A 15,004-nucleotide genomic window follows, 5' to 3' on the forward strand; every position below is an offset into this window, starting at 1 on the left:
TTACTGGGGATTTTTATGATTTTATAATTTTACTTAATAAAAGTGTTTAATTAACAGTCTAAAATCACATTAAAATCTTTAGTATGTGTTGTGCAAAATATGAAATATTTATAACATAAGAAATGTTTTATAGCGAAGGTTAAAATTAAATCATATGCTAAAAATCAACTGTTGGAAACTGTATGGTGTAAAAATATGTTCCATGGAAACATACGTGAGAAAGTAAATACTTATTTAATATTAATAATCGAAAAAATGTAAAGCGTCAGTAAACGAATGTTTTCATTTACCTTATTTTTAATGCAAAAGAATATACTAAATAAAATATTATAATTCTCAAATTCATTTTGTCGACCGCAATTTCATTCTTAACTAGCCGCCTGTGGCGATTAGTTGATTGGCCAAGATTAATGCTCACTAAAAATTTTCAATTAAATATTTTGTATATTATTTGAATTATATTATGGTTTCTTAATGGTTTTTCAAATAAAATATTTTTAAACTTCAAATTTTGATATTCAAATAACTAATAATATTATTATTGGAGCTTTATACAGTTCTTAATATTCTACCAAGTGTCTTTAATATTTTGTCAGCTCGCGGGAAATTTGAATTTTAAACTGAAGCGGAAGTGGTTATTTTTCATTTAATAAAAAAAAAAAATGTTTTTTCTAATCAAACACTTTTTTGAAGTTTTATATGAAATACAGGACATTGTTTTATAATCATGCAATGATACAACGAATTATTCAACAACGAATAATCAAGATTTATTTTTATGTTACATATCATATTTGCTTTAAATATTACAAAATTATTGAATTATAACAATTATTTTAACAGAAACATTTTCCTTTCAGTTATCTTTCTAGAAAATATCAAGTTTATTTCATTTTTTACAGACTACATGCTTAAAATCGCACTTTTCTAGATTTAGTTTGCAGTAAGAATTAACGTATTCTTTTAATTTGAGCTTTTGTCAAAGTGATGGCAACCATTTATGAAAGATAATTTTTTCCGTATACGCAGCTTTAGTTTGTTCAGATTAAATTATTTTTAGTTTTATTTTGTGTGAAGTAAATTGTTATAAAATATGCTTAAAATATTTTTTTAAAAAATTGATTAAATTTTTTATCTTTATTTATAAGTCAAAAAATTAAAATAATTAAAAAGATATTTTTTTAAATTTCACGATGATGTAAAAATCACTTTTTTGCTGTAATATTTTCGAATATTATTGAGGAAAATTGTCAAAATTTTGCTTAATTTTTAATTAATTGACATTTTAAAAAATAACACACACACACACACACACACACACACACACACACACACACACACACACACACACACACACACACCACACATCTTTATTATAAATAAAAATAAAGATACTATGAGAAAGCAAAAGGTTTAACATTTCGTAGTTATTCGTAGTGTCATAGATTATTGAAAATAATTTTAGATTTAGATTTATTAGATTATTGCATAAAGTCACATAAAATAGAATTTTACAAAAGCTATTATGTTAACAATAAATTGAAAAAATAAGACAAAATTTAGTGAAATTGTGAATGGCAACTGAAATAATTTATTATAGTTTCGAATATGAATGTAACCATTTTCCAGAGTGAATCTACATCTGCTACCAAAAGCAGGTAGTCAAGTTTTGAATAAATTCTTCAATAAAAGAAAAAAACAAGTTAAATAAGCATTTTTCGGTGTAAAAATTTAAAAAAAAAAATATCTTTCTTTCTGTGTCTTGGCTATTTAAAATTCCGTTTTCTAAGCAAATTTTAGGCTCCTTTTTTGTTATTTGTTGGGACAACATTCTCAAAGTAAGCATTATTTTTAATTAATGCAAGTGTACTAATAATTCATCACATACAATAAATAATTCCATGTACTCCAAAAAATGATATGTTTCTCCCTCGTTTAATGCTAAAAGAATTTTCGTTTCCGTAATTTAATGGAATAAAAAAATTAAGCAACAATTACATCATATAGGCATAATGAAGAAAATAGCTTCAAAGCCATCAGTAAAATCCATGAGTAGGCATAATAATATAACAAATTTACACCAGAAAATGTTACCTTTATACTTTCCGAATTCCTCCGCCCCCCCCTTTCCCTCTATAAAAGTGCTTGTAACCTTTGCTCTGAAGGATGCACAAGGCAGAAACCTTCTAACAAATAGAAAGTCAGGGATTAAACAAAGTTGAATTTAGTGTTCACTGGTGTGATACGCATCTAATCCGACATCCCTCTTCCCGGTGAAGCCATAGATGAGCATGCGCTGTTCGATTTAAGGTCATCAAAGTGTAACAATAGAAAAATGGAAGTTTATAGAACATTTTCTAGTCAACAAACAGTAGGTTTCTATTTTTTGAAAACTAACGAAACTTTCATCAATCATAATCAGCAAAAAATGTAAAAACATATTTAAAAAAACGAAAGCAAATGAATTGAATCATTTGCTTGCTAATTGTGGCATCAAATGTTAGTTCTAACCATATTAATTCCTTGATAGTTTAAAATTCTGACCTGTATAATTACAGAAAACTTTTTTGTTGTTCTTTGATTCAACAAAGATAAAGCTTGTGGCGTATATGGATTGCATGTAAAACTTTTATCAAATATTTTATGCCAAAATCAATAACTTAATTGTGATTTTTACATATAAAAATAGGATGCTTTAACTCACGATTGTAAAGTGGATTAATCAATAAATATTAAGTTAATAAGTCATAAAAAATAAAGCTAATAAGTATAAATAACTCGGATCACATTCTAAGCTGTATCGAATGTGTTGTTTTTTGATTCAACAAGAATAAAGCTTGTGGCGCTTATGGATTCCATATAAAATTTGTTTCAAATATTTTATATGAAAAATTAATAACTTAATTGGGATTTTTACAAATAAAAATAGGATGCTTCAACGCACGAATGTTAAGTGGGTTAATCAATAAATACTAAGTTAATAAGTCTTAAAAAATAAAGCTAATAAGTATAAATAATTCGGATCTCATTCTGAGCTGTATCAAATGTGTTGTTTTTTGATTCAACAAAGATAAAGCTTGTGACGTTTATGGATTTCTCATAAAATTTGTATCAAATATTTTATATCAGAACTCCATAACTTAATTGTAATTTTTATATTTAAAAATAGGATGCTTTAAAGCACGAATGCTAATTGGGCAAATCAATAAATATTAAGTTAATAAGTCATAAAACTAAAGCTTTTAATTATAAATAACCCGGATCACATTCTGAGCTATATCGCTTGTTTCATATCAGGACACGAGATTTTAACACAGATTTTTCATTGCTTAATAGCAAAGACTAACGGATGAGAGAACTTTCAAGAACAACAAAAGTCATCGCCACCTGTTGAAAAGAATGAAAGTGCGCAAAATGGGCACGAGATAATGAAGGACGGAACTCTCCTCGTTACCCCAGAAGATTGGCATGCAAATTCGAGCAGAGTCGGTGCTTCCGTGTCCCAGAGGTGTGAAGTGATTAACCAGGGCAACGTACCGTGATCTTGTAATGAGCCTGTTATTGGGAGCTGCTGCAGCCCTACGAGTGACGACATCTGTGAAGCGATCGTCTCTCTGGAGCGTCCGTACAATCCGTATCGCTAGATTGGTGCGAAGTCGTGATGGTTTATTTCTTGGAGTATTTGAAAGTGGGGTTCTTAATCTCTTTGGATGACACTACTGTAGAATTCGGCTAGTTCGAAGTGGGCATGATAATAATAAAAATGCAATATATATAAACAATTAGAATGAAGAGAAATTTAATCTAAAACGAAGTGCAGCGAGAGAAAACAGTATTTTTTTAAATTAAAAAGCACAGTAAAGATTTATTTTAATTTTTAAACAGTTTTGAAAAATAATGCATGGTTAATTTTATTTATTAACTAATTTATTATTTTATTTATTATTAATTTATCATTTATGAAACAAATCTTAATACATAAATTAATAAAAGCCATTATTCTAATTTAAAAAATAAATAATAATTTCACTTTATGAGTAAACTTCTTAATTGTTTTCCTTTTTTTCTATTATCTGATTACATGACACTTATCTTTTCGGAAATGCACTTTTTAAGGATTATGGCTGCTTTTGATATTAAATTATATCATCTTAAATTATTTAGTTTCAGCTTAAACTTTAAGATATCCATTAAGATTGAATTTCGTGCTTGGACCCCCTATAATAAAGATTAAGCAAGACATTATAATCAAACAGGAGAAATAGGCAACGGCACAAGAAGCCTTCAAATTTAGGAATGATCCGATGCCACTATATTTACGGCATTTTCAGAGTCATTCAATGCTTGCTTTCACTTAATTTTGTACTTTAATACGTTTAATATTGTAATTTCATTAGTATTCTTCTAGAAGTAATCCTGTTTTTTACACATTTTCATCTGCATTTATTATACTATTTTATATAATTAAAAAATATGTCGCTGTATAATTTTAAAATTAATTGATCTTAGTATAGTAAATAGTATTTAAATTATTTAAAAAAATTCTATAGTCTTCATCTATTATGTTTTAAATTCCTTTTAAATTTTCATTTTAAATATTTTTTGTAGAATTTGAAAATTTTGTTATTTATAAAATTCTCCACAGTCAAATGCCTTGTTATTTTGTTTTGCCAACATTTGCTACATAAAATTGTTTATATAATTAATATCAATAAAAATATTCTTCTTTTGAATTAAAATGGGAAAAACTGGAGACTCCGAGACGTGCATTACCCTAAGTTCCCATGACGATTTAATTTGAAGTTGAAATTACAGAGTTAGTAAAGAAAAAGTTTACAGCACTTTGAATAAAATAAAACTTTAAAATAAACAGGACTTTTCACATAAAAAATATTTAAATATATATTTTTTTAAGTAGGAAATTTTTATTGCTTTTTTTAAGATTAAGGGCTTTGTATAACAAAGAAAATTTCAAAATGAATTAAGGATCTTAAAATATTAGTCACGATCAATGAGATCACGAGGTATATATGTACATTTGACTAAAGAAAACAAAAATAAAAATATTCTTTTTATTAAAATTTTTAGCTACAATGAAATAATTAAAAACAATTGAATAATCTGATATTTTAATATTTTCTGGAAACTCCAGGTATTTGACAAATATTTCAACTTTATAAAGTTCAAATCGATTAAGCTCCATTAAATTTATCTACATCTAATATGTTCAAATCGATGAAGCCCCATTAAATTTATCTACATCTAATACGTTCAAATCGATTAAGCTCCATTGAATTTACCTATATCTAATAATTTGCCTTAACTAGCTACATTTTTACCTATATTGGAACTGTTAGGCAATTAATAGTTAACTATTATATTGTTGATTTCAATTTCTGTTCCTAAAATTCAATAATTTACTATATAAAGTTGAACTATTTTTGCAAATTGTTGCTGTTGTGACTTATGGCACTTTACAAGCCCGCTGACAGTTATCTGTCAGCGATTTAAGCAGAGTGAGCTTCTCTTCTTTTTTCAGTAGTGCCAACTAGGACCAAGAATACGACTTAGCTACTTCTGCGTCACATTCGCTTGCCCCCAAACAACCCCCTTTTTACAGGGGGAACATTCACACACCTCACAGACAGAACACAGAAGAAGAACAACCATGCCCGAACCGGAGACGCCCAGATCACGAGGGAAACGCGCTACCCTTATGCCAGGACGCCAACTTGCAAACTGTACAAGACATTACTTATAACTCAGCAATTAATTTTGAGACAATTCCTTATTTGTATTTTTTTCAGCAATATCTGTGAAACAAATTGTATTTCAAGATGTGCACAGTTGATATGTACTTAATGCGTTTATATGCCATATTCACAATTAATAGAAGACAGCGTATGAAGAAAAGGAAATTAAAATGTATACTGTTTATATACTTTACCATTTTATAATTTGTGGAAGATTGAGAAAGCGTAAGAAACATGTGTTGGGAATATCAAACTCTCACGAATCTAGCTGACTTCCAGATTTTGAATATTAAATAATTTGGAGCTGTATCACCTGGAATTAGCTGCGTTAACGCTGGGACTGTCACTGGCCACAAAAGTTTAATAAAATCCTTCATCAATTGATAGTTCAAAACCATGGACCTACACACGTAGAGAAAAAGGAGGAACAATCTAGTCTATTCATATTACCATAGCATATTATCTATCTAAGGAATTTTTGTGTCTTTGCAATCCGATTATCAAGTGGTGATGAGATTTTGTTTCTCTTTTATGGCTAATTGTTGCTCAAGTATAAGAGCAGTTACTGTAAAGCAAGTGAGACATTAACGCTAGTTCAAAAATTTTCTATATGCAGAGATATAAAACCAACAGAGTTTTCTATATTTGCCTATCGAATCAACTACTATATTACTACTATTTGAAATGAGATATTAAGTGTTTTACAATCTCTTTTGAATAACTTTAAAAGTTGTTGTTGCTTATCCCCCTTGGATTGAATTCCAATACAAACCAAGTAAGAGATCTGGGAAAGAAGGGTAAGGACCCCTGACCCTTCTGGGGGTAAGGACCGCTGAGCACCCGAGAGCAGAAGTCTGACTTTAGCTCTTACGAAGATGTCACACACACACTCGCTTGCATAACCTCTTTTTACAGGCGGGTTCTTTCACACACCTCACAGATAGAGCACACGGTAGAGAATAACCATGCCCGAACCTGGACTCGAACCCGGGACTCCCAGATCAGGAGAAGACGCGCGACACGTAGGCCAGGGCAACGACGCTTTAAATGTTATGAAAGTTAATGGTTATAATAGTTTATGATGCACATATTTGATAAAATTTCAGAAATAATTAAATTTCTTAGGAGTATCGATAGAGACTTCACAGTGTCACCTCTTGGAAAGAATTCAGAGATTAGACGAAGTTAAAAAACAGTCTCAAGTTGGTAATTTGATCTTTCCCTTCGGGCATACACATTCGGACATTGGCAGGTCTACTAAATGCCAACATAGACATTATTCAAAGTATAGTAATTCGATACAAATAGAACACGCTACTTCAAAAAATATATACTGAAATCAAGCACTCCTTGATACGAACATTTTAGATAGCAATATCATCTTTTCTCAAATTATTGACTGAAAATAATATAATAGTATGTTTAAACAACTAAAGCTTTATTTTCCAAAGCGCATTACATCTGGGCAAGTGGATTTTGAATCTATTCAACTAAATATTATTTTTAAGAAGTCGAAAAATTATTTGTTTCTCAAAGAGAAAAAAAAAAATGATTGAATTAATATTTACAATCTGCTTTAAAAAATTTCATTGACTTCTAGAGAGTTTTGAAGGAAGAGTGGAAGGAAGTTAGAACTCAAGTAATAAAATATTTTAATATTATTAATTAATTTATTAATTATAATAAATCAAGTATTAAAATATTAAGTAAGTCAATAAATATTACTTAGAGTTCGAACTCAAGTAATATGTATTCACGCATGTAGAATTTATGGAAAAAGCATTCTCGTTTGAGCCGCATATTAAAAGCAAATATAAAATTAAGCTTGACGCAGGTGTAAGATTATATCGCTCTTTATTTCAACTTAATTTCAGAAATACCAGCTTCTTGAAATAAGGGAAAGATGGTTATCTCGATGGAAAATTATTAGCTTTCATCATATATTAATTAATTCGAGATTATTTCAATACGTTTTTATTGTTTTGTTTTTAAAAAAAATTAAATATGCTTAGAAAATGAATTAAATAAAACTGTTATCAAGTTAATTCTTGTCATTTGACTCTTATCACGAACTATTAATATTATTAATATTAATGTGTATATAAAAGTAAGTCAAACTCATAAATAGAAGGACAAATAAAAAGATACAGAAAAAACAGTTATTGACGATTACCTCAGAATTAAGTCCAGTCAGGATAAATTTAAAATCATTTCAAATTTTGAATTAAGTTGCAATTTTAAGAGCAGCATGTTTTTACCAAGTAATAATGCGTTTTTTGCAAAATCATCAATGTTTTTAAAAAATGACAGTTTCTTTTTTATATCATGGGGAAAAGACTTATTATTTTTATTTTAGTGATGAGATCATTGGATTATAGAAATGTCCAATGAATGTTATAAGCTTGAAGTCAATAACAATATCATAATATAATAACGTGTTAAGTATACAATTATTTATTTCCTATATTTGCAACATGACTATCAATTTCACAGTGTAGTTTTATTGTTAAATTAAACTTGACTCAACATAAAGTAAATATTAATCATAAATATGTGTACAGTTAATACAAGAAAACTTGATCAGTCACCATCGAAATTAAAAGTTTGCAATTATTAAATGGTAAGTTAATGTTTTGAATTAAATTTCTGGATATTCAATTAAATCTCTAGAGCTGAAGATGATTGCAAACAGAATTGCGTAAAGGGATTTAAAGATAAATAGTAATAAATAAACTTTAGCGATATAATTTAGCTTAAGCTCCATAAATAAAAGAAAACATGTATAATAAGAAAGAGAGAGGAAAAGATATTTCAGTTCATTTTATTCTCTGGAAGGAATTTATTTTCAATAATACTAACCATCTGAAAAATTTAATTTGAAACGAAAAATATAATAACCGGTGTGAATGGTCTCCCAATAACTTCGTGCATATTCTGTAATAAAAATATTATCCCCTTTTACCCACATAAAATTGTGAATATATTAGAAAAGACGCGCATTCCACAAATCCTCATATCTTAATTTGCGATTTTCCTGATATAATAAAGAAGACAGATACTTTAATTGCATGGCACTGGCCGGCAATATTTATCCATCTTTGGTAATTAATAACTTCCATGCGATTAACACACTAGAAAATGGAATATATATTTTGGATATCTTTTTTGTCAAATCCTTTTCTTGACTGAATAAAAATTTCCAAAATTTTCAATCTTTTTCCTGATTTCCTAATTGAAATCAAAATTCGGTACAGAACTTCAAATGCATTCGCATTGAAAATGCATTAATTCATATTCACGCATATACTAAATTTCATTTATTTAATGATTCATTTAATTTCATTTATTTTATCCGTTTTTGAATTATTGCGCTTACATGTATGCAACATCACAGATCAACAGATAATCAACTACTTGACATACTTGATTCCGAATCTGGTATGCAATATATCTGATTTTTAAATGCTAAATCTGTGTACAAAACTTTATTTATTTAGCTTTTTACATTTTGTAGTTGACATTTTCACTTTTATTTCTTAGCTAGATAGATACAATTCTTCTGAATGGATTTTCGTCTAAAGCTTGAGAGAAATCTAGTTATTAATTATTAATCTAGTTATTAATTATTTAATATTAAGTTCATATATCAAGTTACATTCGTCTAGATCAAGACATTTTTGAGTTATTTTGTTTATAGGCAGATAAAGTGATAAACATTCTAATTTCAAAAATGTACTTTTCGGATTCAGAGAGTTCTGAAATGAGGAGATTTGTCAAAATTTTGTGCTCAATTTTTTTAAAAATGATTATTATACCTTCTCTTTATGTACTCGAATAAAGATGTTCTGAACAGAATAAAAATATTCTATTTTATGTTTTACCTGCATGCGTATTATCATATTTTTTTTTTTTCATTTCATCCTAGTAGGTTTTAAAGAGGAATAACATAATGGGCATGTACTGCACGTGTTTCCTATCGTTCTATACGCCACAATGCACCCCATCGTGAATGTAACAAGTAGCAAATTGTGATGTTAAAGCTCTTTAACTACATCTCCGTGGGAGGTAAATGATAGGGTGGAAAATTCCAGATTAGCATATGAAAAACTACCCGAGTATTCATCAAACCAGTGTTACCGCAGGATAAAAAAAATAAAATGTGGTCTGGATTTATTGTGGAAATATTGGTAGATGGATAAATGGTAAGAGATTTTTGTTAGTATTATTATTATGATTATTAATGCTGAAATTTTTGAATATTTCGTGTCGCAATCAGGGAAAACATGAACGAGGAAATATTTTCATATGCTGTGCTAAATAAAAGAGAATGAAAGATAAAAAATAATACTAACTAAATAATACTAAAAATGATACGAAATGAATGATAAAAATATTTCTTCAGATCAACGCCGTCTGATTTGTATCAGATATTAAATAAAAACATTAAATAACATTTTAATTGAATTTTTTAAATTTTGTTCATAAGAATTTTATTTAAATGAGTTTTATTTATTTTGCAGTAAAATTAAAGCTCTAAATTCTTCGGTATTTTAAAAGTGTATTCATATGGAATAGGCATATCAGATTAAATAAAATCTAAAGTTTTCACCAACAAATATTTCAATTTCAAGCGGAACCACAAAATTTAATTTATTTATGTTCTTTACACAATCAACATACAATGATATATTTCTAAATTTAATGTGTTCGATTCGTAATACTTTATCATAAACGGAAAATATTGTAATGTGTCATCGTTATTGCTTTATCTGATATTCTGTTGTCAAAATATATTCTAAAGCTGATATATTAGTAAATAAAAAATAAAAAAAAACGTTACCACCAGTATTTGAAACTTTTCTTAGCGAATGGATCAACACATATCTTGTCCATAAATTGTCCATAATTTAGGGGAAATTGCTCTCGTAAAAGCAATGTATGTTTCAATAGACCTATAGTGATTTCTTTAGTAATAAAATATAATTAGAAAGGAATTGTATTGTTTCTTGACTTAAAATTTAAACCAATGAATAAATTCTATGATTATCCGCATCATGAATGCGACGAATAACATGTTAATTATAATGCGTATAAATTTCCACAAATACTCATTTATTCGGATTTGGAATTTTCTGATAAAAAAAAATTAAAAAGAGATTGACAATGATTTCTAGTCATGCGGTTTATTTTCTTTATCAGGGTAGAAGAAAATAATCACATATTATGTATATGTATATATTATGTATTCCCTTCCTGGTCTGAAAAAGCTTTTATTTCCATTGAACTGTTGGAATTGTTAATTAAACTTAATTCGTTACTGATACGTTTCATGTTTTAACTATTCAAGTACATTCACTTGCTTCGAAGTATATCTCGAACCTCTTTAGTCTGTTGAAACAGCAAATTGGACGAAATATTGCATTCCGTTTAAGCAGAATCAACCTTTTATTTTGTACTTCACATTCTTGTTATTAGCAAACATATGTTTTTTCGCTCTTAACTGATGAACAATTAACCTAAATTAACCGATAAAACATAATGCAAAAAATATCTGATTAAAAACATTGAATAACGAAAAAAAATATCGTTTAAGTTTATAAAATTCGCTCTTTTCTTCTCTTGTGGACTCATTTTATACCGAGGCAAAAGATTGAACTAAACATTTCTTGAATTTTCGAATTAAGACGTAAACAAAGATTATACCGCAATTTTAAATTTTGTGGTGAATCTTTTGACTTTTAACCTTTTAAACTTTTTAAAGATGTAAATGGACTGGAACGGAGTCAATGGGAGTATTATTCCTTTCAATTTACGTTTATACCTTCACTGTACGGTTCATGTTATATTTAGTGCAGAGAAGAGAAATAAGAATACATTTTGGATTAATCCCACCAAAATTCGATCTGGCCTATAATTTTGATGTTATATCTAGATACAATTTTTTTTTTATCTAACATGCTTCTGACTTATCAAATTTGAATATGTATTTGTATACGCACATATAGAACTGTAGTCTGCACTTTGATGAATTTGCAACATACAATTTTAGCATTGCAATCACACATTAATGTTCCCCCATCTATTTAATGAATTTTTAAGTTATCGCTTTCATATTCTCAAGAATAGATAGATCGATATACATCGTAGCTTTTATTTAAAATCTGATTCACGATTCTGCAACGAAATCCATACCAAATTTTATTTATCATGCTCGCTGCATTTTTGAATAATTATATTCTCAAAATTCCAAAAACTTGTATTTTTCGGACACAGAGAGTCTCGAAGCTGAAATTTTGGATCTTTACAATGCATTTTCATCGTAAATTTTATATGCTGGTAAATATGAACAAAATTATTAAAATTTGCAAAATCATTAAAAAATAACGGCATACAAGTGATTCAGAAAGATACAATTTATACTTCATTTGTACTGCAAAATACACATTTTCTCTAATTTGCAGTTGTTAATTGAGATTTATGTCTCTGCTATCGAGCTCAAGTGAAGAGGGCGTTCGAAGATGACCTCTGGCCTTGGAAGGGCGGCGATGGCAGAAAGGGCGACATCAAGACCACCTGGGGTGAATCATAGCCTGACGATAATCTCTCAGGTTGGTCCTTTCAAGAAGACTTTCTACACCACTAATGATAGCGGTGAAGATTTTGTTTTGCCATATTGCAGAGAAAAGACTAACCAACAAAGGCGTAAACTTTCTGGATGGGAAATAAAAAAAAAGCTAGGGAGGTGAAAAGCCGAAATTCAAATTTAAAAAGAAAGTAATGAAAAGGGAATAAATCAGGCTTTCCTAAACTTTTTCTTTTACTAATGGCATATTTTATAACTAACCTCGTATATGAATGACAGATTTTTTTTCGTGTGTACTCGTATGCATTCAGTTAAATAAATTTGGTTTGGAAATTTTAATATCCTTTTGAATATAACGCCTTTGAATCAAAATGTCACATTTGCTTTTTACTATTCAAGAATTTGAGGGAAGAAATAGTTTGAGAAATAAGTTAAAAATGACGAAGACTAGATTTCAAATTAAAATAGTTAATAAAATTTGTAAAAGTATATTTAAACTTACGAAAGGCGAACAGCTAAAAATCTTTGAGATTTAAATATTGCAATACAGAGAACAAGTTATAGAGTTATTTGCAATCATATTTCCGACTGTATTTTATAAATTCCGTATGATAAACTTCTATATACGTTTAATTCAGAGATGTTTAAATCAAAGTGACAATTAATTTTTAAAGATGTACCTAAGGACTGATTTCACTCATATTACTTTTTGTATACGTTGTATAAAGAAAATATATAAAAGTCAAAAAATTTGAAGTCGATATTTTGATGAATCTACATGACGGCAAAGATAATTAAAAAATGCTTTGTGCTTAAATTTTGTATACGGTCTTTATACATTTTGGTGTATTTTATATACACCAAATTTGCAGATTTCTATCGAATTTTGAGTTAAATCTGTTCAGAGGAAGTTGATCTGCCCGGTTGTTGGAATATGAGTTAACACGGTAATTACAATACGAAGAGAGTTAGATATATAAAAATCGGTACACAGATATAACATTTATAGAGTAGACAGCTATCAAATTTTGAGCCAAATCTAACTACGGGCTGACTGTCTGTCAGTCTGTACTTTCAGAAACAAATAACTCGATAATTAAAAAATGCAGTGATTTAAATATATCAAACTTGGTATGGTATTTTGTCACTTCAAGTGGAGTTTTGCATCAAATTTTTTGTTTAAATCGGTTGAAAAACAAATTCGATTTTTGGGCACTATTAACGGATGTCATGTATTAATCGCCAAATAACTCGCCAATGATGACATGATAGATTCAGCAAAAATGCCAAATTGAATCGAAAAGGTAATATTTCGTATATAGCCATATAAAGCTTTTTCTGGCATGACAAGTTTGTTACAGAGTATATAAGAAAATTTTGGGGATATAACTGCTTCTGGTTATTAAGATATGGGTTTCAAGAAAAGTTATTAAATAATAACGTAAAAAAAAGCTGCATGATGTCACACAACAATATTACGGTACATAATTTTATCTTGTCATAAAGTAAATTTGTTTTGGAGAACTCTTAATATTTAACCAGTCTTATGGTCTCAATATAATTAAATCTTAGAAAACTTATATCAACATAACTCTATTGTAACAAAATTTTTACCTAGGATAAAAATAAAAAGTTTGTTACTTTTATAAAGAAATTATTTTTGAGGGCCAATATATATTTAAAATTAATTCCTTCACTTTCCATAAATATGGTTTTTATTTCAGTTGCTAGTTTCACCTGATAAATTATCAGAAGGAAGGTAAGAATTCGTTTCATACCTTTCATATTTAGCAATCATTTATGAAAATTAACATCACACTGATTAAAAGAAAAACAATCAATTTTTGAGAAAATTGAAATCAAGATAATAAGACTAGTTTTCATTTCTAGTAAACTCTGCGAAATTTTGTGATTTAGCAAACAATCCACGAAATGTAAACATTTGCTATTACCGCTTGTTATTCTACACAAGAATTAGAAGGAAAAAAAATCATAAACGTTACTGCTATAATGTTTTTTTACAAATATTTTTTAACAATTAAAACTTAGCCTATTTTCCAAATCAACATTTTAAATATTATTAAGTTTAGGATGCTTCATCTGCTAATTTTAATTACTTTTCTTGCGTTTTTCTTTATAATTTAGAAACTATATTCAATCGTCTTTAAAAAATTATAATCTATAATACTCTATGACTAATATAAGATGCGCAATAATCAAACTAATATTTTATGAATCAAACGCAAAGAAAATTGAATATGAAAAAAATAGAAAAAATTTTAATTAATTAAAAATAAAAATGAAAAACTTTGCACAAAAATAAATTTTATACTGTTACGAAGTTTTTAAAAAATTGTCTGTTTAATAATACAAGTTTAATACTGCGATTTTTTTTTCTGAATTTTTGAAATTTTTTTAAAAATATTCTTTTTCTAATTTCCACCAATAGATTACTTTATTGCCTAGAAATTCAAAGTGTTTTTCATCTTTTCATTCAATATTTGACCACTTGATTTTCTTCAGTTGTTGAGAGCTAACGAAAAAGAATTCTGATGAAGTATATGATCAGTGTAGTTTACTACACAGATAAAAATACGATGTTACAATATCGCGAAATTTAGAAAATAGATTATCTGGATATTTATTTATGTTTTAATGTTATGAGATT

The 15,004-nt window shown here is 28.0% G+C and overlaps 1 protein-coding gene across 1 annotated transcript in view; it reads right to left on the bottom strand.

The window, feature by feature from the left end:
* Positions 1–15,004, bottom strand: part of LOC129961735 (protein brother-like) — a 43,272-nt gene that overhangs the window by 20,165 nt on the left and 8,103 nt on the right. The gene's annotated exons all lie outside the window — the stretch shown is intronic.

The sequence above is a fragment of the Argiope bruennichi genome, chromosome 2 (assembly GCF_947563725.1).
Source record: "Argiope bruennichi chromosome 2, qqArgBrue1.1, whole genome shotgun sequence".
Lineage (NCBI taxonomy): Eukaryota > Metazoa > Arthropoda > Arachnida > Araneae > Araneidae > Argiope > Argiope bruennichi.